General features: G+C 50.4%; 1 long non-coding RNA gene across 2 annotated transcripts in view; it reads left to right on the top strand.

The window, feature by feature from the left end:
• LOC311523683 overlaps window positions 1-22,866 on the top strand; it is a 29,786-nt gene extending 6,920 nt beyond the window's left edge. Inside the window, exons 2-5 of one of the 2 annotated variants that reach the window (XR_014712401.1) lie at window positions 16,817-17,062; window positions 17,660-17,757; window positions 19,149-19,502; window positions 21,140-22,866. This is a non-coding gene — a long non-coding RNA (uncharacterized lncRNA). Of the gene's footprint in view, window positions 1-15,571; window positions 17,063-17,659; window positions 17,758-19,148; window positions 19,503-21,139 lie in introns of those variants that run through there. The other variant, XR_014712402.1, reaches the window with a different exon arrangement.
• The last annotated feature ends 366 nt before the right edge of the window (window positions 22,867-23,232 follow it).

Raw genomic sequence — 23,232 nt, 5'->3', positions numbered from 1 at the left:
TTCCACTAGTTCCGGTTCTGGGACTGGCTCCATCTGGGTCTCTGGGACTGGATCCACTACTGCTGTCGCAGACATTGGCCTGGGTCCGGGTCCATCACCTCTGACCGGGTCCTGATAGAAGTTTCCGGAACAGAGCTAGGCCTCACGGCTTGTTTAGCCTGGCTACGGGTGACCATTCCCTCCCTCTTGGCCCACTTCACATGATTGGCCAAGTCTTCCCCCAACAGCATGGGGATGGGATAATCATCATAGACTGCAAAAGTCCACATTCCTGACAGCCCTGGTACTGGACAGGCAACTTGGCTGTAGGCAAATCGAAAGAGTTGGACTTGAAGGGTTGAATCGTCACTGGGATCTCTGGGTTGATTAAATGGGGTCCACTAACGAAGCATGGATAGGTGACACTTGTGCTCCGGTGTCCCTCCACGCAGTGACCTTCTTCCCGCCCACACTCACAGTTTCCTTCTGTTCCAAGGGTATCTGGGAGGTATCTGGGCCTGCGGACCTCTGGTGTGATTCCGGTGCAATGAACCGTAATCTGTTGGGGTTCTTGGGGCAGTTGGCCTTTACATGCCCCAGCTCGTTACATTTAAAACATTGTCCAGCTGACGGGTCACTGGAGTGAGGTGGGTTGCTGGAGAACGGGGTGGTGGGACGATAAGGGGTCTGGAGGGTTCTTTGGGAGGTAGGTAGGGCTTTGGGCAGCCCCCGGTAATAGGGTGTGGTCTGGGGTTGTCCCTTCTGGTCTCCGCTCCAACTGCGACCAGTTTTCTTCTTCTCTGCCACCTCCACCTATCTGGCTCCAATCTCCACTGCCTCGATTACAGTTTTGGGCTTCCCTTCTAGGATGTATCTTTCTATTTCCTCAGGAACACCCTCTAAGAATTGTTCCATTTGCATTAGGAAGGGCAAATTTACTGGAGATTCAACACTTGCTCCTGATATCCAGGCATCCCAATATTTCACAATGTGGTAGGCATGTCGGGTAAATGACACATCTGGTTTCCACCTTAGGGCTCTGAACCTCCGATGAGACTGCTTGGGTGTTATCCCCATTCTGATTCTCGCCTTGGATTTAAACAGTTCATACTTGTTCATGTGTTCTTTAGGCATTTCAGCTGCCACCTCAGCTAAGGGTCCACTGAGCTGCAGCCTCAGCTCTACCATGTATTGGTCAGTAGAGATGTTGTACCCAAGGCAGGCCCTTTTGAAGTTTTCTAAGAAGGCCTCCGTAACATCGCCTGCCTTGTAGGTGGGGAACTTTCTGGGATGGGAAGTGGTACCTGGAGAAGGATTGCTAGGGTTTGTTGGTATATTCTGCTGAGCCTTTACCTTCTCCATCTCCAGTTCATGCTTCCTCTCTTTTTCCTTCTCCTCCTCCACATGCTTCCTTGCCTCCATTTCCCTCCTGTGGGCAGTTTTCTGTACCTCCTTCTCCAGCCGCATGAGTTCTATCTGTCTTTCATGTTCCTTTTGTTTTTCCTCAGCCTGAAATCTGGCTAATTCCATCTTTTGTTGTGCTGTGGATTCTGTCATCCTAACCTCTCTGTTTTTAACTAACTTTACACCCGAGGTTTAGAAATAAACAAATAAAACTTGGCTGTAAAATTTTGCTGTAGCTGGAATAGGATTCCTATTCTCTGATAGTGATTGTCAGCCTATAGAAAAAGACAATTCCCTTTGTCTGTGCTCTGGCCCCAAATCAAAGCAAAAAACCTCCAACTACTTGGAAACCTGCTTACCAGTAGCCCAAAGGAAAAAAATTCTTTTTCAAACCTGTGCTCCTTGTAAAAAAAAAAAAAAAATCAAAATCCTAAAAAAAACCCTCTGCCACTTTTGTCTCCAGGCAAATGGGTAGAACACCCCCCCTATTTACTTTTAGGGGAAAAAAAATCTTCTGGTTTGTGAAGACTGTGAATTTCCCTGCAGGAGGTTAAGTACCCTGCCTCCAGGCAAAGAAAACCTGCAATTCACAAAGATAATCCCCTTTTGTCTCTGCTCTGGCCCCAAAGCAGAGAAAAAACTAGCTGCTTTCAGTTGGACCTCCTTTCGAGCAGCGCCAAAGGGAAAAAAAATTCTTTTTTAAAATCTGTATTTCTGGTTCAAAAAATCTCAAATTGATCTCAAAATGATTTCAGGTTAATCCCACCACTCTGCCACCATGTCAAGGTTCCTTCCCCCACTCTGAACTCTAGGGTACAGATGTGGGGACCTGCATGAAAACCTCCTAAACTTACTTTCAGCAGCTTAGGTTAAAACTTCCCCAAGGTACAAATTAATTTTATCCTTTGAGCCTGGATTTCCACTGCCACCACCAAACTTTAACTGGGTTTACTGGGAAACGTAGTTTGGACACGTCTTTTCCCCAAAATCCTCCCAACCCTTGCACCCCTATTCCTGGGGAAGGTTTGGTAAAAATCCTCACCAATTTGCATAGGTTACCACAGACCCAAACCCTTGGATCTGAGAACAATGAAAAAGCATTCAGTTTTCTTACAAGAAGACTTTTAATAGAAGTAAAGGAATCACCTCTGTAAAATCAGGATGGTAGATACCTTACAGGGTAATTAGATTCAAAACGTAGAGAATCCCTCTAGGCAAAACCTTAAGTTACAAAAAAGGTATACAGACAGGAATAGTCATTCTATTCAGCACAGTTCTTTTCTCAGCCATTTAAGGAAATCATAATCTAACTCATACCTAGCTAGATTACTTACTAAAAGTTCTAAGACTCCATTCCTGTTCTATCCCCGGCAAAAGCAGCATACCGACAGACACAGACCCTTTGTTTCTCTCCCTCCTTCCAGCTTTTGAAAGTATTTTGTCTCCTCATTGGTCATTTTGGTCAGGTGCCAGCGAGGTTACCTTTAGCTTCTTAACCCTCTACAGGTGAGAGGATTTTTCCTCTGGCCAGGAGGGATTTTAAAGGGGTTTACCCTTCCCTTAATATTTATGACAGGGCTGGTTGGGAGGTACGGTTGGGGGGCATTGGGGCTGGCTGGGGAGCGCTTGGTCTCCCCCTTGCACAGTTTTGACCCAACAAGGGAGCAGAGTCTGAGCCTTGCTCATCAGGGTACCAGGCCATTATATTTGAAAACTCATGGCCATTGGGGGAGGTCCCGGATGACAGGAAAAAGGCTAATGTAGTGCCCATCTTTAAAACAGGGAAGAAGGAGTGTTGCCGGCACCCAGTGCCAGAGGTGAGCAACAGCGGGGGGGGGGGGGAGGGGGTTCGCTACCCGGTGTGCTTCACCCAATAATCACAACTGGGTGGAGAAGCAGAAAAGTTTATTTGAAGCTTCAAAGAAGGTACAGGGAGATTAGAATCTCAAATCCTGTACACAGAGCAGGAAGTTACACAGGCTTTTATACATCCTTTCTTCAGCATACTTATCCAGTAGCAAGCTGCCCTAAGTATCCATATAGCCAGCCAATCCAGTTACCAGCTAGTTTCCTTGTTCTCTGTATCATTTGTTAAACTATACATAAAGCTGCTTTATTCAGCATTGTTCTTCCATATCTGCCCTGTTTGGCCTTGTTTAGTTTCAGGCAGTCTGACTCTGCAACATATTGTTGCAGATCCTCAGCATAACTGCTGTGAGTGCCTCCAGGCGGGGGGGCCAAGGACACTTGGGCCTTGTGCGCATAACTGCTGCGAGTGCCTCCAGGTGGGGAGAAGGGGGGGCAAGGACACTTGGCCTAGTGTGAGGGGGCTTCATCAACACTCGTGGTCTTCCATCCCCTCGAGTTACCTAGTGGCCATGCCCAGCGTTCCCAACAACTCCCTCCTTTGAGAACACTCAACAGCCTTGGCTCTGAGTTTTCTCACTTGGGCTACTTATTTCTTTATAATAGGACTTTGCATAAGCACTATGTGATAGCCCTGAAGAGAATGACTTATTAACTTTTGCAAAAGGGCCCTGACACATGATACTGCACAGCATAATACCATTAATACAAGCAATACAGTTAAGAGAAGTTTCAGTAACAGGCTAAATAAACCACCAAGCCAAAACGATAAACCCCAGCCTGAAAACAAGGTTTGCAACCAATCGCTCTCTGGGGCAGTATAGGCAACCTGTGCTCCGGCTCGGGCATGGGCCTCAGCCAGTAACACCTTTTCATAGATCTCATAACTGCTATCATTTACATATACACATCATTGGGGCCCGATGAGGGCACAAACCCCTCCTTGGGATGCCAAGATATAGTCCAAAGCCAGCCTGTTTTGGAGGGAAGACGTCCTGAGCTGCTGTACCTCTTTATTTAATGTTTTTACTGCTGACCCTAAATCACTAACCGAGTCCTATAACTCTAAGGCAACTTTCTCAAGTACCATTTGCAGCCTTACAGTATAGCGGCCTATGCATGCCATGGCTGGCCTGGTAAACAGTGGCTCTATTCCCAGTACAGAGCACCCTACAAGCTTCTCGGTTGTGAGGGAATTCTTCATATTGCCCTCCAGTGCCGCAGTCAGTCACCGCAGGGTCTTTTCTCGTGACTCAACAGAGGTGTCTCGGGCATTTCTAATCTTTCCTTTGGGCAGTGTGGCAGTTATTGACAGATGAGGAACTCCATGAGCTATATAACAGCTACCTGTCCAGTTGGCTGGCAGCACCTTGTAAGCCTTTTGGCCACATACAAAATAGTGACCCTGTAGGGCCCAGTAAGGACTGTTTCTTAAGGGGATTCCTGGGATATTTAAGGCTGCTTTGGCTGTTTTTCCAAACAGTTCATATGCTCCTAAGGGGGCATCCCATCCTCCTGATTAGGTACAAGTGGGGGCGTTTCTAATTGTGCCCTTTAAATTACACTTGCCATAGGGACCACTACAAACCCACCATTGGCTTGCTACATTGGAGATATTAACTGGACGGCAAGGTATATTTCCAAACCCTTTTTTTGTGGTAAGATTATTTGTAAGAGTTTCCCTAAAAGGGGAGGAACCATTACACCCACACTGCTGGCCTCCCCTTTTGGTCTTTATTCAATACCCATCAGCCCACTGTGTAATAACACAGGAGCTTTTTCCCACAGGACGCCCATAGTGATCAGATTGGTTTTGGGTAAAACATAATACTCCCTCAGTGAGTACTGCAATTGAATACTCCTGGTTCTGATAGGTGGCTTGTTGTAAAGAAGTCTTGTTCCAGAACGGCGAGTCCGTTCTTTCCTGCTCTTTGGTGGCAGCTAATTCTGCTAGGGTCAGGGGCAGCATGTCAAGGGGCATTCCCGTTTTGGGGGACAGTGGAGTTGGAGCACACACCCAGCAATCAGTCTGGTATGTTAAAGTAGCAACATGGTGCGCAAGCAAAACAAAGGAGTTATGCTCCCGATATGCACAGTTTGGAAATAACAATACAGAGAATAACAATGTTACCCAATTAATTATCACCAGAGTCTTCCCAACCCAGGGTCTCCAGTACCTGGGTGGCCCATTTTAGCATTAAGGTGCCCGCTATTTGTGTCTTTTAAACAGTAGCTTTAGCCCGAGATCGTCACTAGATGAGGAGTCAGCAGGTTGGATGGTCCACTGTCCTGCTGACGAGGGGGCGGGTACTGCCTTCAGACGAGAGTGATGGATCCAGTTCTTGTGTCCTCGATCTTTGCCACTGTATGGTAGATCAGCAGGACAGTATAGGGTCCTTTCCACTTTTCCTGGAGAGGCTCATCTTTCCAGGTACGAACAAGCACAGAGTCGCCGGGCTGTAAGGAGTGAACGGGAGAGTCCAAGGGGAGAGGCTGGGAATCCTTGGTATACCTGTGAAGAAACAAGAGAACAGCAGACGGGGAACACATATACTGTGACAAAAAACCATTACCCAACTCCCATTCCCCTGACAGAACCGGGGTTCCATTCATAGGCCATGCCCTTCTAAACATAATTTCTAAGGGACTAAGCCCTAATCTACCCTTTGGAAGAACGCGGATATGGAGTAGGACGAGGGGCAAAGCATCAGGCCATCACAGTGAGGCTTCTTGGCACACTTTTGAGAGATGCCGTTTAAGGGTCTGATTGGTACGCTCCACTACCCCACTGGCTTGCGGTCTCCAGGGCGTATGGAGTTTCCAGGGGATCTGTAAGGCATTTGAGATGCTTTGGATGATTTTTGACGTGAAGTGTGTCCCGTTGTCAGATTCCATCCACAGGGGGAGTCCAAAGCGAGGAATGATCTCCTTAACAAACTTGAGGGCCACTGTTCTTGCAGTGCAATTACGGCATGGGAAGGCTTCTGGCCATCCGCTGAACCGATCCACTATGACAAGGAGATATTTGAACCCTTGGGTCCAGGGAAACTCAGTAAAGTCTATTTGCCACACTCGTCCGGGACCCGGAGTGGGTTCTAGGGCAGCTGGTGGCACAGGATGTCCCGGTCGGGGGTTATTCTTTTGGCAGACTAAGCAGTCTGCTTGTACCTGGGCAGCCAGGGGTCGGAGTCCAGAAGTGATAAAGTATTTTCCCATTAGTGGATAAGTGCTTCCCTGTCAGCATGAGTGGTTTGATGTAGTTTCTGCAACACCGGTTGGATCAGGCCCTTTGGTAAGAGGACCTTCCCTTCCGGGGAATGGAGCCATCCCTCTTTTTCCCGGAGACCGAGTTTGTCAGTTAGCTGTCTCTCCTCCCCAGAGTACTGAGGGGTTGGAAGCTCCCCTACTGATGGGATAAGGGCATGCATATGGGCGTTCTCAGTCTGAGGGGATGGCAGGGTGGCAGCATGCTTAGCCTCTCTATCTGCCCGGGCGTTACCTCTGGCCACATTTTGATCTTCCCTTTGATGGGCTTTACAGTGTACCACCGCCACTTCCGAGGGAAGTTGTACGGCATCTAGGAGCCGGAGGATTTGGGGCCCGTACTTGACTGGGGAGCCTTGGGCTGTCAGCATTCCCCTTTGCTTCTATAGGCCAGCATGAGCACGTAGCACACCAAAAGCATACTTTGAATCAGTAAAAATGTTGACCCGCTTTCCTTTTGACAGTTCAAGTACACGGGTCAGGGCTCTTAGTTCAGCCAGCTGGGCAGAGGTCCCAGCAGGCAAAACTTCAGCTTCTACAGTGTCATGGAGGGTCACAACAGCATAACCTGCCCTCCTTTGCCCATCTATTACAGTACTGCTACCATCAGTATACCATTCATAATCTGCATTTGGGAGGGGTACATCATTTAAATCCGGACGGCTGGAGTACTGGACATCTATGATCTCTAAACAGTCATGTTTCTGTTCCTGGCAAGAGGGTGGCTGGGTTAAGGGAGGGGCAAGGCTGTAAGGTGACTTCAGAGTTTTCTAACAGCTTAGCCTGATACCGAGCAATCCGAGCCTGGGTGAGCCAAAGCCCTCCCTTTGCAGCCAATAAGGCTCAGACCATATGGGGAGTATAGATTTGCATAACCCCTCCCAATGTTAGCTTCTCAGCTTCCTTAAGCACTAGGGCAGTAGCTGCGACCGCCCGTAAACATGCCGGCCAACCCTTTGCAACCTGATCCAGTTGCTTAGAAAAATAAGCCACGGGATGTCTCCATGCTCCTAACAGCTGTGTCAGCACTCCCAGGGCCACCCCCTTTTGTTCATGTACATACAACTGAAACGTCTTAGAGAGATCATAGAATCAGAATCATAGAATATCAGGGTTGGAAGGGACCTCAGGAGGTCATCTAGTCCAACCCCCTGCTCAAAGCAGGACCAACCCCCAATTAAATCATCCCAGCCAGGGCTTTGTCAAGCCTGACCTTAAAAACTTCTAAGGAAGGAGATTCTACCACCTCCCTAGGTAATGCATTCCAGTGATTCACCACCCTCCTAGTGAAAAAGTTTTTCCTAATATCCAACCTAAACCTTCCCCACTGCAACTTGAGACCATTACTCCTTGTTCTGTCCTCTTCTACCACTGAGAAGGAGAGAAAGCAAGTGAGACTGATGGTAACAGCGGTACAGGTCGGCACTAAGGGAAATGGCCGGGGAGGAAGGGGCAGTGGACACGAACGTCCGGGCTTGCAGGAGAGACGACTGGGTCTCAACCAGTGTGCCTTGTGTCAACAAGAGGGACACTGGAAAAATGAGTGCCCAAAGAGGAAAGAAAAGGGGGGTGCCTCTATGATGGTGATGGCGGAGCAGGAATAGGGGTGTCAGGGGAGATGGACCACCCTACCCCCAGAATCCCAAGTAAAGATGCGAGTGGGAAGCTCAGAAATAGATTTTTTAGTGGACTCTGGAGCAGCACGAACTGCCGTAAATCGACCCCTTCAGTTGCCAGTAGCAGATTCCCTTACTGTGGTGGGAGCCACAGGCAGAGACACCAAGTGCCCAGTGTATGCCCCAGTGGAATGTGCTTTGGGAAATAGGACTATATCCCACAAGCTGGTATACCTCCCTGAGTCTCCAACACCTCTGTTAGGACGGGATCTGCTTTGTCGCCTCGGTGCCACCCTGCATTTTACTGAGGATGAAATAACCCTTACCTTACCCCCTGAGAATGCATGGATCATGACCCTTTCAGTTGAGCCCTCAGCTGTGCAAGCCCCAGAATGGAGCCCATGGGAAGACCAGGTGTACCCCCTCGTGTGGGCATCAGGGATCCCAGGAAGGGCCACCCACCAGACGCCCATTACTATTCAGCTCATACCAGGGAAAGGCCCAGTGCAAGTAAAACAGTATCCAATCAAGAGGGAAGCCAGAGAAGGTTTACAGGAAACTATAGATCGATTCCTAACGTATGGTATTCTCCGGGAATGTCAGTCAGCCTGGAACACTCCCATTCTACCCGTACAGAAGCCTGATGGCACGTATCAGCTGGTACAGGACCTAAGGGCAGTCAATGAACAGGTTAAGACTCTGCACCCTCTTGTCCCTAACCCGTATACCTTATTGGCTTCTATAGGGGGACAACATACCCATTTTTCAGTCCTCGATCTGAAAGATGCTTTCTTTACCATCCCAGTTGCCACCCCATCACAGGAGATCTTCTCCTTCAAGTGGGAGGACCGAAATAGGGTTAAAAAGCAACTTTGCTGGACAGTGTTGGCCCAGGGATTTAAAAACTCCCCCACCCTCTTTGGCCAGGCTCTGGCCAGGGACCTAGACGAGTGGAATAATGAGAAGGCACTCCTTTTGCAGTATGTAGATGATTTGTTAATTGCCACTGTGGGCCAAATCCCCTGCCTTAATGCCACCGTGAGCCTCCTGAATTTTATTGGACTCCGGGGATATCGGGTAGCACGGAGTAAGGCTCAAATGGCCCTCCTAGCAGTATGGTACCTTGGGTTTCACATACGGCAAGGGGAGCGTCAGCTTTCAAGCAAAAGAAAGGAAGCTATCTGTCAAGTTCCTACCCCAAGTAATCGTAAGCGGCTCAGGGCATTTCTGGGTATGGCAGGCTTTTGCAGGATATGGATCCCAGAGTTTGGACTATGGGCTAAACCCCTGTACGACTGTGTAAAAGGAGCAGATCATGACCCCTTCTATTGGACCCCAGAGGCTGACAGGGCATTTAAAATCTTGAAAAGGAAGTTGATGGAAGCCCCGGCTCTGGGACTGCTGGATCTGCACAGCTACAGACTAGGGACCGAATGGCTAGGCAGCAGTTCTGCGGAAAAGGACCTAGGGGTGACAGTGGACGAGAAGCTGGATATGAGTCAACAGTGTGCCCTTGTTGCCAAGAAGGCCAATGGCATTTTGGGATGTATAAGTAGGGGCATAGCGAGCAGATCGAGGGATGTGATCGTTCCCCTCTATTCGACATTGGTGAGGCCTCATCTGGAGTACTGTGTCCAGTTTTGGGCCCCACACTTCAAGAAGGATGTGGATAAATTGGAGAGAGTCCAGCGAAGGGCAACAAAAATGATTAGGGGTCTGGAACACATGACTTATGAGGAGAGGCTGAGGGAACTGGGATTGTTTAGTCTGCGGAAGAGAAGAATGAGGGGGGATTTGATAGCTGCTTTCAACTACCTGAAAGGGGGTTCCAAAGAGGATGGCTCTAAACTGTTCTCAATGGTAGCAGATGACAGAACGAGGAGTAATGGTCTCAAGTTGCAGTGGGGGAGGTTTAGATTGGATATTAGGAAAAACTTTTTCACTAAGAGGGTGGTGAAACACTGGAATGCGTTACCTAGGGAGGTGGTAGAATCTCCTTCCTTAGAGGTTTTTAAGGTCAGGCTTGACAAAGCCCTGGCTGGGATGATTTAACTGGGAATTGGTCCTGCTTCGAGCTTCTGGACCTTCTGGGGTCCCTTCCAACCCTGATATTCTATGATTCTATGATTCCTGCTGCTGCTGTTAGGCCCTGGGCTCTCTCTGCTGCTACTGCTGCTCCAGCTGCTCCCCTGGGTAGGCCAGACACCACTCCCTCCTTCTCTGCTACCTGGTTGCTGGCCAGCTGCTGGAACCCCCCACCCTTGGGTGCTGCTACCGCTCCAACTACAGCCCCTGGGGGGAGCCCTGCTGGTGCGCTCCCCAGAGGGGGGGAGTGAGGGACCCCAGCCCCAGCCTTTGCTGTGTGGACACTACCACCACCACCTGAGAGGGGTCCTTTCTGCTTACCCGGACCACTACCTTGAGTTCCTGGAGCTGCTGCTGTAGAGTCTGCTGCCTGGAGCTGCTGAAGCCCCGAGGAGGAGAAGAAGAGGACCATCTAGCAGTGGGGGAGCACCTAGAAACTTTGCAAACCACCGTGGAGGGGGCCTTTGGAACGGAGTAACTTTCAAACTGCTCTTGTGGTGGGGGTCTTGACTGTGTTTGTAGGGACACAGGGGGTGTGGCGTCGAGCTGCCCCCTGATCCATCCGTGTCCCCCTCAACCCCCACCACTATTACCACTGCTGCCCCCTCCACCACCCCCACTGGCTGTTTACCATCTGCCTCAGCTCCTGCCTCTGGACTCAGCTGCTTGCTTGGCTTGCCACACCCTGATTCCACCATTTGGGCCAGAAGCAGCAGCCAGCCCAAACTGACTTTGTGCAAGCACACGTGGGTGCACGTGCCCCCGCCCCGGACTGTCCATCTCACAGCTTTGCCTTTTGCTACCTACCCCATTTGCCCCTTGCAGCCTTTTACCCCCCCTTTTGCCCCAGCCCCATTACTAGCTTCAGTTTGTTTGTCTGCCCCACCCGTTTCCCTCTGCAGCCTTTGTTTGTTTGCCCCGCCCCAGCCTTTGAAACTAGCCCCTTGGTTTCCCTGACCTAACTCCAGCCCGCTTAGCCCCTTGCTTGTGCACCCATGCTCCCGCCCATGCGCTTGTGCCACTCCCCTTTTTTAGCTTAAACCCTGTTCACTGCACTCCCAATGCTGTTGTATCCCCCCCTCCCCTAGTGCAGTTAGAGGAATTCCACCCAGTGTTGGTTATTGCCCCAACCCCTGATTGCCCCCCCCGTCCAACCCACCCCTTTGGCACCCTCCTCCCCTGCCTGCAGCCTAGCGGGGAGGAGTGGTCGACCTGCTTCCCCTTTTCCCTCCTCCTTCTGATGTCTCCCCTTCCCTCCCTGCTCATGAGGGCGGGGGACAAGACGGGTGGGGCCCCTCCAGAAAACCCCACTGCCCCTCCCCCACCTGCCGCCCTGTTGCCCCCCCAAGCCTCTACCTCCGCTGCCGCAGCCGAACCACCTGCTACTGCCCCTGCTGGGGCACCGGCAGTGGTGGACACCAGGATGACCTCCGTTGCTGCCACGTCCCTCACCCCCTCCGACTCTGGGGAAGCCCCCACAGCCGGCAGGAAGGGCCAGGGTAAAAAGAAGGGTAAGGACCCTGCAAAAAAGACCAAGCCCTCCATGGCAGGGGCTGCCCCCACTGCCGTGGCCCCACCACCAGCTGCGGCGTCCCTCCCCGCTGTTCCCTCCACCAGCTCTGCGGGTGTCCCGCCCCCAGGGCGTATGCCCAGGTGGCGGCGGCCCCCCTGCCTGCCGCTATGTCATCTCTCCCGCCCACCACCTCTGCTACCATCTATAGCGGCCGGGGCCCCTTCCCGACCTTGACCAGGAAGCATGGCATCCGTTGCCTCCTGGTGCCCGCCTCGCCTCATGTGGAGACCTACGTGCGGGTGTTGGCGAGGGTGGTGGGGCCCATGGCCATTGTGGCGGCCTCCAAAATGTACGGAAAGATTGTCTTCTTTTTAGCATCGGAGGCCGCCGCCCAGGAGGCGGTGGAGAAGGGCGTGGCGGTGGGGGGCGTGTTTGTCCCCCTAGAGCCTCTAGAGGACCTGGGCATCCGCCTGGTCCTGACCTCTGTCCCTCCCTTTCTTCCCAATGCCGCCCTGTTACCCGCCCTCTCCACCCTGGGGAAACCCATCTCTGTTGTCAGCCCTCTCCCATTGGGCTGCAAAGACCTCGTCCTCCGTCACGTCCTCTCGTTTCGCCAGCAAGTGCAGCTTCAACTGCCACCACCTGCACGTGACGGAGAGGCGCTCAAGGGGTCATTCTTGGTCCCCTACCAGGGGGCCCATTACCAGGTGCAGTACTCTACGGAGGAGGCCCGGTGCTACCTCTGCCGGGTGATGGGGCACGTCCGGAGGGACTGACCTTGGCCCGGCAAGGAGGGGCATCTGGGACCCCCGAGCCCCAGCAGGGTGCTGACCCTGTCATCGCTGGCGCACCTTGCTGCCCGGCCCCCGAAGCCACCCCTCCTCCTTCCCAGCCCACCACTGCTCCCGCTTGGGCCCAAGGGGCACCTCCCCCACTATGCCCAGATGAGTGGGAGAGCCCCACTTCCGCTGCTTGCAATCTGGCGGGGCCTGTGGAGGAGGGTGCGGCAGGGACACTGCCGGGCATGGGAGAGGGCCCGCCCCAGAAGGAATCTTCCCTCTCTTGTGCTGCCTCATCGTTACCCCCCCGAGTCCCTGAGCCATCGCCTCTGCCCCCTGATCCGACCCCTGCTAGCCAGCCCCCAGATGATGCCATGGAGGGCTGGGCCCTAGTACAGGGGAAGCGGGGTAAGTGGAAGGCTCGAGCTCCGCTCCTCCCATCCGATGCAGAGGTCCCCTGGAAGACCAGGAAGGGGGGCACTGATGCCGAGCCTTCCGCTTTGCCCATGGGTGTGTTCCATCCACCGGTGCCAGCTGGGGAAGATGTGGCACCACTGGAAGGTAGTATCTCCCCTCCACGGCAGTCCCTCCCCACCGAGGCCCCTGAGGGAGCTGCTCCTGCCCTGGTACCATCTGAAGCCTCTGTGAGCCCCAAGGCAACCGTCGGGTCGGGTGCCAGTGGGGAGAACCCCGGGGTGGCGGAAAGCGATCTCCCCTCCATATACGAGGAGATCGAGGCCTTAGGTCTGACCCCGGTCACCCAGGGGGAGGATGACCCTTTGCCAGCGGGCCTCGATCTGGGCGACCTCACTCCAGCCCCCCTTTCCCTATGCTCCCTCTCCGTAACCGTTGCTTCCGCTCCCACCTCCGAGGAGCCCCTGGACTCCTCCATCAACCCGGCCGCAGAAGGCAACCCGCTGACGGCCGCCGAGCCTGTTGAGGTGACGGCCAGTGCCATGCAGCCGGGACCCGAGCCACGAGGGGCACCCCTCATTGGTGTGGCGCAATTGACCTCCTTCCCGGGTGGGGGCCCTAAAGAAGATAGTCCACCTCCTGATGCCGTGGCTGCCAAACCCACCATGGAGCCTGCGCCCGGCATCGCTGAGAGCCCCCTCCCCACCCCTTCAACTCTTGAGCCTGATCGGGAAGTGCCACCATCCAGCTGCTTGGCTTCTGAAGCCCAGAATCTCACCTCTTCCCCTGCCCCTGTCCCTGTCCCTGATCCCGGTCCTGCCCTTGATGCTGACCCTGTCCCTATCCCATCCACCTCCCGCGATGTTATTGCCGCCCCTGGGGCTGTCTTCTTCCCTTTTCCAGCAGATGAGCCCCAGGGAGCGGCCTTTGTGTTTGCCTGTCCCGACCCACTAGGGGCTGCTATCTTCCCTCCGCCGCTCCCTATTGCCCCAGGGTTTGAGGTGGGCCGCGTGGCTGTACCCTGCCTGCCCGTCTTGGTGGGCCACGGGGCTGTACCAAGGGCCCCGTCAGGGGATGACCAGGAGACAGTAACCCCACCCACTGATGAACTGCGAGAGAAGTTGCGGGAGTTTTTAGAAGATGTCCGTGGCTCCCGCAACAAGGTACAGCTTGCTCTCCAGTGATGGGGGGATTTTCATCAGATCCTCCGGGCCTCAAGGGCCTTTATGGGGGAGGGTAAAAGGACTGGAAAGCAGGCCGCCACAGCCTACCAGTGGGTCTGCGGTTTCCGTGACTCGTTGCTCACCTACAGGGTAGGTCACAGTTTGCGGCGTGGCCCAATGGGGGCCACGTGCGTCCCTGCCAGCGAGGATCCCCCCCAGCCCTCCTCATGGCACCACTGATTTTCGCAACATTGAACATCAGGGGCTGTAGGATGGGTCTCCGCAGGCCCCAGGTGCTCGACTTCCTTTGGGAGGGGGGGTACCGTATGGTCTTCCTGCAGGAGACCCAAACGGATCCGGCCTCCAAAGACAGCTGGCGGCTGGATTGGGGGGACAGGGTCTACTTTAGCCATCTCACAGTTTGTACGTCTGGATTGGCGACGCAGTTCTCCCCTGACCTACGGCCCGAGGAGCTGGGGGTCGCCGAGTCTGTGCCAGGCCGCGTGCTGCAGCTCTGGGTCTGTATGGAGGGGCTCGTGGTCAACCTCGTTAACATCTATGCCCCGACATCGGGCCCGGAGCGGCTGCGATTCTATCAGCAGGCATCCGCCTTCCTCAGCATCTTGGATCCTCACGAATGCCTGGTCCTGGGCGGGGACTTCAACACCACCCTCGAGGAGCGGGACCGCTCGGGGACCGAGTAGTGCTTGGCCGCCGCGGACATCCTCCGGGAGATAGTGGAACATCACTATCCTCCAGCATACGTACCTCTCCCCTCATTTTAGTGTCATCTGCGAACTTGCTGAGGGTACAATCCATCCCAGCATCCAGATCATTAATAAAGATGTTGAACAAAACTGGCCCCAGGACTGACCCCTGGGGCACTCCACATGATACCGGCTGCCAGCTAGACATTGAGCCATTGATAGTGAGCCCAACAATCTAGCCAGCTTTCTATCCACTTTATAGTCCATTAATCCAATCCATACTTCTTTAACTTGATGGCAAGAATACTGTGGGAGACAGTATCAAAAGCTTTGCTAAAGTCAAGATATATCACATCTGCTGCTTTCTCCATATCCACAGAGCCAGTTATCTCATCATCGAAGGCAAACAGGTTGGTCAGGCACGACTTGGCCTTGGTGAATCCATGTTGACTGTTCCTTATCACCTTCCTCTCCTCCAAGTGCTTCAAAATGGATTCCTTGATTTTGCCAGTGATTGAACTGAGGCTGACTGGTCTGTAGTTCCCTGGGTTCTCTTTCTTCCCTTTTTAAAATATGGGCACTATATTTGCCTTTTCCAATTGTCCGGGACCTCCCCTGAATGCCACAAGTTTTCAAAGATAATGGCCAATGGCTCTGCAATTACATCAGCCAACTCCCTCAGCACTCTTGGATGCATTAGATCTGGACCCATGGACTTGTGCATGTTCAGCTTTTCTAAATAGTCCTTAACCTGTTCTTTCACCACGGAGGGCTGCTCACCTCCTTCCCATACTGCGTTGCCCAGTGCAGCTGTCTGGGAGCTGACCTTGTCTGTGAAGGTTGGTAACATTGGCACTCCCCCTCACATGGACCACCTGCATGTCATAACCCTGGAGGAGCAGGCTCCACCTCAGGATCTTGTTATTAGTCCCTTTCATTTGGTGTAGCCATGTCAGGGGCGAATGGTCAGTGTACACAGTGACGCGCCACCCAAATAGATATGGCTGCAGCTTTTTAAGGGCCCACACCAGAGACAGGCATTTCTTCTCTATGGCCACATAGTGCTGCTCCCAGGGCAGCAGCTTCTTGCTCAGGTACACAATGGGGTGTCTCTCCCCCTTTGTATCAGTTTGCGTCAGCACCGCGCCCAGCCATATGTCTGAGGCATCGGTGAACACCAGGAAGGGTTTGTTAAAATTCGGGTTTACCAGCACCAGGCTTTGGATGAGTGCCCCCTTCAGCGCACAGAGAGCCCTCTGGCACTGCTCAGTCCATACCACCCTCTCTGGCTTTCCCTTCCTACAAAGCTCCATCAGGTGAGCTTCCAGGGAGCTAAAGAGTGGCACAAACCTCCGGTAGTGCCCTGCCATCCCAATGAAAGCCTGGACCTGCTTTTAGTCTGTGGAGTGGGCCAACCCTTGATTGCCTCCCCTTTGGCCAGCACTGGCTTTAGGTGGACACCCACCAACTTGTGGCCCAGATATGACACCTCTGCTATCCCCACCTTGCACTTTCCAGCTTTTATAGTCAGTCCTTCATCCTGGAGGTGACTGAGCACCCTCTTCACCTGGGACACATGTTCCTCCCAGGTCTGGCTAAACACACAGATATCATCAATATACGTTAGAGCAAAGTCCTCCATCCCCCTTAGTAACTGATCCACCAGGTGCTGGAAGATTGACCCCCTTGAGGCCAAAAGGCAGGACCAGGAACTTGAAGAGCCCTGTTGGGGTGGTGAAGGCAGACTTCACCCTGGCCTCTGGGTCCAAAGGCACCTGCCAGTAGCCTTTGGTGAGATCCATAATAGTGAGGTAGCGGGCGCCACCCAACTTGTCTAAGGTCATCGGTCCTAGGCATGGGGTAGGCATCAAACAGGGTGATGGTATTGAGTTTCTGTGATGAAGTGAGGGATTTTCTTGTTTTTTCCTTGTTTTTCCAATGGTTTGCATGCAGAGGGGATGGGACTCAGTTTCCCTGGGTGTTACTGGTTTAACAAGGTGATGGGAGAGGGGGTTTGTTGTTACAGAGGACTGGCAATGGAACTTGGGACCCCAGCCAACGGCCTGGAGAATGGATACCCAGTGACTGGTGACCCGGAGGTCCAGTTCAGGAGTCACAGACGGTTCTGGCCAACGGGAGGACAACAGGCTGTAAAGAAAGGACCCCGGTTACCTTTGACCAGGTGGTTCCAGCCAGAAGGTGCCAGAGGACAGAAGAGAGGAGAGGAGGCCCAGGCGACCCTGTTTGCCTGGATAGAAGATAATAGACACAGGTGAGGCTTGGGGACGGTGATATTAGATGCCCAGCTGGGAAGCAGGGGGGCTCAAGACTGGAGAGAGAGAGAGCAAGCAGAGTCCACCTGAATGCAGGGGAGACTTAGATGTGCTGTGCTGAGGGAAGCCAGGCCTGAGGGCCCTGAGAGTTTCCTATGCTGAGTTCAGATGTTCAATAAACCCTCCTGTTTTACACTGGCTGCGAGTCACTCCTGTCTAGAGAACAGGGTTGCATTATTCCCTCTGAAAGTGGAGGCCCCGGGGGTCCAGAGTGAGTGGACTCCTTGAGGGGGCCCACGGTGAGAAACAGGTGTGCTAAGGCTCAGAGAGGTGTGGTTCGAGGAGGCAGAGGGGCTTAACCGCCGAGAGAGAGTGGACCCCCGAGAAGGGCTGTCTCACTGAAGGGGGTTCCCCCCAGGGATCGCACGGGCACTAGCTGTGAGTGGGCACTACCTGTGAGTCCGTGACAGCTTCTGATACTTCACACAGAACCGGATCAACCCCTTCTTGGGAACCAATACCACGGGAGAGGCCCATGGGCTGGAGGATGGCCAGATCACCCCTAAAACCAGCATGTTTCCAACCTCTCTCTCCAGGTCCTGGGCTGCTTTCCCAGTGACCCTGAATGGGGAACACCTGATTGGAGGGTTGGCTACCATCTCTACCCAGTGAACAGCCAGGTTTGTGAGCCCAGGTAGGTTGGAAAACTGCTGCTGATACAAATGCAGCACTTCTCTGATCTCTGTCTGCTGGGCAGGGGTTAGATGGTCTGAGAGGCGAATTGATTTCAGTGAGGGGTCAGCCCCAGCCTTGGGGAGGAGACCCACCAGAGGATTGTCTCTCTTCTCCTCCCACTGCCCACACACAGCCAACACCAACTTCTCCCTGTCCCAGTATGACTTCATCATGTTGACATGGTACACCTGGTGGCTGTGTGCCAGGTTGGGGAGTTCCACTACATAGTTCACCTCATTTATCTGTCTGATGACCTGGAAGGGGCTGTCCCAGGCAGCTTGCAGCTTGTTCTTCCTCACAGGGATGAGGAGCATCACCTGATCCCTGGTAGCATAGGAGAGGGCATGCTCTGAGCGCTTGTACCAGACCTTCTGCTTCCTTTGTGCCCTGGCTATGTTTCCCCTGGCCAAGCCCATGAGCTCAGCAAGCTTTTCCTAGAAGGTCAGTACATACTCCACCACCAATTCTCCATCGGAAGAGGCCTTCCCCTCCCACTCATTCCTCAGGGGTCCCCTCACTCTCCTTCCGTACAGCAACTTGAATGGAGAAAACCCTGTGGATTCCTGGGGCACTTCCCTGTATGCAAATAGCAGGTGGGGTAAATACTTGTCCCAGTCGCATGCTGGTCCATAAATGTTTGCAGCATCATCTTTAGGGTCCCATTGAACCTCTCCACCAGCCCATTGGACTGAGGGTGATACACGGAGGCTCAGGTGTGTTGGACCCCACACTTCTCCCACATTAATACACACTTTAAAAGCATATAAAGTGTATGATAAAATACATGTATCTATAAAAGTATAGATTTGAAAAGTATGAACATAGACTAGCTTCCTTATTCAGCTGTTGTTTTTTATGACAATGTCAGTGCATTCATTTTGGTGTTGTTGGCCAACCTAATAATTTCAAATTATGGTTTGTAAGCAAAGTCTAAATGAGCTCTCCCTGGCAGCTAGTGATGAGCTGGGGGCTTGCGGGGAAAGGCTTCAGGACCAGTTGTAGTTACATTCACATCTGATCTACATAGGTATCCAGCAAACAGAGCTGTGTTACCCAAGTGATAGATTTTGGCTGGGGTTGGGTTACAAATTACTTGAATGTAGGGGGCGGGGGTAATGAAATGTTATTCTTATTGTATGAGTAAAGGGCAGTAGAACTGTACATAGCCTGTACCGATTGAAGGCATCAAGAGAGAGGGTGGGGACAGGCATTCTGTTTGATGGTCTGCCTGAGTCACAAGTACTATTTGACCTGCCCCTCTCCACTGTTTAAAGACAGAGCTGATTAGGCTCCATAGATAGTCTTTTGTTTTGTTAAGTGACCACTGCAGCTGAAATCACTGATAATCAGGTCTAAGTGCTTAGTCCTGCTGTGGGACAGTGTTTCTGTGGAAGAGACAGCCCCGCCTGCACTAGCAGTGAGGTTCCCGCACTGAGAGCTCAGCTGAAATCACTGAGACCCGGTGGAACCTCAAGAGACCAACTTGCAGAGGTCACAGAGGCAGGTGGCAGCAGAAGGTGACGGTGCAGGGCCATTGGCAACAGAGCGATGGAGTGAACGGTGGCACAATGAACAACAGTGGACAGAGCGAACAGTGAGCAGCTGGAGGAATGAGCAAGATGCCTTCTTGCCCCCCACTTGGGAGGTGAACTCATGTGAAAGCACCTCGGAACTCTGAGTCGCCACTGACCAAGGACAACACCAGTGAGTGGGGTGCGGTGGAGGGAAAAGTGAGGGGCACATTAAATAAACATTTGTTTGTTGGACTATATTTTAGTCATTTTGCTCCAGAATGCTAGATTTGTGACTGGGAATGGAAACTTATATAAATGTTTCCTAGTAGGACAAGATTTTTAAAATGCATTATTTACCAAGGTTGTTATCTCACATTGTTGCTATCTTGAGAGATCAGTATGTTGGGGAGTTTCTGTACTAAACATTTTTATTATTATAATTAATTTTTACATAAGAATAGCCATATTGGGTCAGACCAATGGTCCATATAGCCCAGTATCCTGTCTTCCAACAGTGGTCAAGACCAGGTGCTTCAGAGGCAATGAACGGAACAGGTAATCATCAAGTGATCCATCCCCTGTTGCCCATTCCCAGCTTCTGGCAAACAGGCTAGGGACACTCAGAGCATGGTGTTGCATCCCTCCCCATCCTGGCTAATAGCCACTGATGGACCTATTCTTCAGGAATTTATCTAGTTCTTTTTTTAATCCTGTTATAGTTTAGGTCTTTACAGCATCCCCTGGCAAAGAATTCCACGGGTTGACTTTATGTTGTGTGAAGTACTTCCTTTTGTTTTTTTTAAAACCTGCTGCCTATTAATTTCATGGGGGTGACTGCTAGTCCTTGTGTTATGTGAAGGATTAGATAACATTTCCTTATTCACTTTCTTCACACCAATCAAGATTTATAGACCTCTATCATATCCCCCCTTAGTTGTCTCTTTTCTAAAATGAAAATTCCCAGTCATTTTAATTTCTCCTCCTGTTTCATACCCCTAATCATTTCAGTTGCCCATCTCTGTACCTTTTCCAATTCCAATATATCTTTTTTTGGGATGTGGTGATCAGATCTGCACACAGTATTCAAGGTGTACACGTACCATGGATTTAGAGGCAATATGATATTTTCTGTCTTATTATCTATCCCTTTCTTAATGATTCCCAACATTCTGTTTGCTTTGTTGACTGCCGCTGCACATTGAGTGGATGTTTTCAGAGAACCATCCACAATGACTCCAACATCTCTTTCTTGAGTGTTAACAGCTAATTTAGACCCCGTCATTTTGTATGTATAGTTGAGATTATGTTTTCCAATGTGCATTACTTTGCATTTATCAACATTGAATTTCATCTACCATTTTGTTGCCCAGTCACCCAGTTTTGTGAGATCCCTTTGTAACTCTTCGCAGTCTGCTTTGGACTTAACTATGTTGAATAGTTTTGTATCATCTGCAAATTTTGCCACCTCACTGTTTACCCATTTTTCCAGATCATGTATGAATATGTTGAACAGTAATGGTCCCAGTACTGACCACTCAGGGATACCACTATTTATGTCTCTCCATTCTGAAAACTGATAATTTATTCCTCCCCTTTGTTTCCCATCTTTTAACCAGTTACTGATCCATGAGACGACTTCCCTCTTATCCCATAATGGCTTACTTTTCAAAAGTCAATTTAAATTAAATACATTTTTTTTAAATTTATATTTTTTTAGAAATCTAGACCTGTTATATGTTTTGGTGTATTTTGCATTATCCTTATGTTAAAATTTGCATTATAGTAACAAAACATTTAATTTATTCATATCTCTTTTATATGTTGCAGGTGAAAATGAAAAGACAAAAAACAATACAACAATTTTTCCACTCAAAGGTCTCAAAAACTAACCAAGGTGAAGAACACATCAAGAACCAAGAATATATCAACATGTCATCTGAAGGTTCAAGTGGCGTATCTACATCCAACCAGCCTGAAGCACAAATACAGCTACCTATTGAAGAAACAGTGTCTCCAAAACCTAAAGGCAGTTCCCAATGTTTGTCAGTCAAAGTGTTCCCATTTATTGAAATTACAAAAGATGGCTACTGGTGCACCTCTTGCAAAAAACTTACGAAGAAGGAAAGCTTCCCAATGCTACAACTGGTAAAAGTGGAGGAGCTTGGTTTGTCAGACCAATCAGCAAAGCCAATGCTGACAAATTATGTGAAAGAACAGCAAAACACCAGGCCTCTGGGCTGCATCAACATGCAGAAAGCCTTATAAGCCCACTTTCAAAGCCAATTTTAGAAGTACTTAATGAGGCTGTTAAGAATGCTGGAGACACAACACAGTTCATGCCAACAAACACGGCTGTGGCATCATACTTTCTATTTAAGCAAGAGATACCACACACTACAAACTGGAGGCCAATGTTAAGTGCATTGTCACTTGTTCATCCTGTAGTTGAACACTGGTTCTGAACAAGACCAGCAAATGCTCACTATCTTTCTGCGAGAAACTCAACTGACTGGCTAGAGATGTGCGGTGCAACAGGGAAAGACTCAACAGTTGAAAAAGTGAAGAACTGTTTCACCACATTCAAAAAATTTGCCTACATGGCTGATGAATGCACTGATGCAAATGGACATCAAGTATTAAGTCATTGTGTACGTTATCTTGATGTCAGTGGTAGACCAGTAGATGAATTTCTAGATGTACAAGTTATAGAAGACACATCGGCTGAATCTGTGACAACCCACATCTTAGAAGAGTTAAATGCTTGTCAATTGGACCCCAAACAGATGGCTGCTTGTGCATTTGATGGAGCTGCAAACTTCCCAGGAAGACATGGTGGAGTACAAGCTTTGCTCAGAGAAAAGTGTAACCCTAATCTCTCCTATACACACTGCAGAGGCCATCTACTGCAACTAGTGCTAGTATGAGCTGCAGACTCTTCAAAAGACATTTAAAAAGCTATACATTTAATGTCTGCATTATATTCTTTTTTCAGCAAGAGTCCAAAAAGATTGAATATCTTGGAAAATATAGAAGATACACCGGGACTGAAGTTCATATTAGTCCAACCTGGGAAAACCCTCTGGCTTTCTCATTAGTGATCCTTGGCTGTTGTCTTAAAATTACTCCAGCCGTTATTATTGGCTTTGGAAAGTATCTACCAAGATGGGATGGATCTAAGTAGTGAGGCTGGTGGATTACTTTTGCTACTACATTCAGAGAAGACTATTGCCATTCTCTCTCTCGTAAGTCTATTGTTGAAACCACTTGGGTCATTAAACAATGCCATCCAGGCATCTGCTACAACAGTAGTAGATCTTTGTCCAGCAATAGAAGCTACCTTTGGATCAATCAGAGAGCTATCTATTGAAAAGGTACTGGAAGAAGCAAAGACTTCAGTCCAGAAGTTGACTAATGAAGGCATTTATATTGAATCCTTAAGTGAAGAGGACAAGAAGTGTCTGTTAAGACAACTGAAAAAGTACACAGACTTGATTCTTAAAAAGCTACAACAGTGACTTCTAGATTCTAAAAAGAAAATAAGTACTTGTGGCACCTTAGAGACTAACCAATTTATCTGAGCATAAGCTTTCATGAGCTGTAGCTCAGGAAAGCTTATACTCAAATAAATTGGTTAGTCTCTAAGGTGCCACAAGTACTCCTTTTCTTTTTGCGAATACAGACTAACACGGCTGTTACTCTGAAACCTTCTAGATTCTACTCAACCTCTACGTAGCTTTTACAGTTGCCTGTCCTATAAAACACCAACAGTTGAGTGGAGTGAGGCACTACCAGCAATGGGGCTGCCATGTGCTCAGGACAGAATAGAGAATTTGAACACAGAGTGCAATATCATATGATGAATGAATGAAGATGTGACTTTAACTTCTTTTTTATCATCACTAGTGGCTCGACCCGATATT

Source organism: Lepidochelys olivacea (genome assembly GCF_965140295.1).
Source record: "Lepidochelys olivacea isolate rLepOli2 genome assembly, chromosome: 7".
Taxonomy (NCBI): Eukaryota; Metazoa; Chordata; order Testudines; family Cheloniidae; genus Lepidochelys; species Lepidochelys olivacea.
Note: the sequence above shows the minus strand (reverse complement) of the source record. Positions and strands in the feature narration are given on the sequence as shown.